Below are 923 nucleotides of genomic sequence, written 5' to 3'. Positions count from 1 at the left end.
CAGATTTCATCGTCCAGTCCCACCCAAAACCCCTCTATAAGCGCAATGTCATCGCAGACGTTTAGGTGGCTGGCACCGATGAACTCCTCCACAAATACTTCCTGGTCTCTTCCTCCTTGGAAAATAAAAATTGCAGCTCCATTGAGCTTAGAAAAGTTCCCCATAGGGACAATGTTTATGGAGATAATTTCCCCTTTCATTTCTATGGTCTGGTGTTCTGTCACAACTTGGTTGCAGAGACGAGCATGACAAAGAAGATATGAGACTATGAGAACTAATGAGAAAAAGAACCATATAAAAGAATATATGAGACTATGAGAACTAATGAGATAAAGAAGCATATGAAAGAAGATAAGAGACTATGAGAACTAATGAGATAAAGAACCATATAAAGTCTATAGACTTTCCCAATCTGAAAACAAAAGTTTTACCCAGTTTTTACATGCTGCACTCAGAAAAAAGAAGGAAGCAGATTTATTGTGAATGAAATAAATGATGTTGCGTCATGTGTGTGGTTTTAAAATAACCCCCTCAGCATTTTCTCACATTCATAACTTTTCCTAATGTTCACTGCTTTTTGTATTGTGTCACATTTGCAACTCTGTATATTGTACAGCGCTGTAAAGAACATTTTTGTCAAGATCGGCCTTGCTAATCTCACATTTAAGGATGAATTTTAAGCACTCAACATGAAATCTCAATTGCCTCAGTGTAACAAACCTTTTTTTTCACTTTGCAAGCATATGATCTATATTATATTGCAATAAAATTATTTATTAATGAAGAGGTGACTCTGAATAAACACAGTAAACATATTTTTCACCCAAGAAAATGTGTAAATGTCTTTTTAAAAACATTTACAGTCATATAAATTAATTGTATGTTACGAGGATTTACTTAAAGGGTTAGTTCAACCAAAAATC

Source organism: Sinocyclocheilus grahami, unplaced genomic scaffold (assembly GCF_001515645.1).
Source record: "Sinocyclocheilus grahami isolate Dianchi unplaced genomic scaffold, SAMN03320097.WGS_v1.1 scaffold113.1, whole genome shotgun sequence".
Classification (NCBI taxonomy): domain Eukaryota; kingdom Metazoa; phylum Chordata; class Actinopteri; order Cypriniformes; family Cyprinidae; genus Sinocyclocheilus; species Sinocyclocheilus grahami.
The sequence above is the reverse complement of the archived record's forward strand: the minus strand, read 5'-3'. Positions refer to the sequence as shown.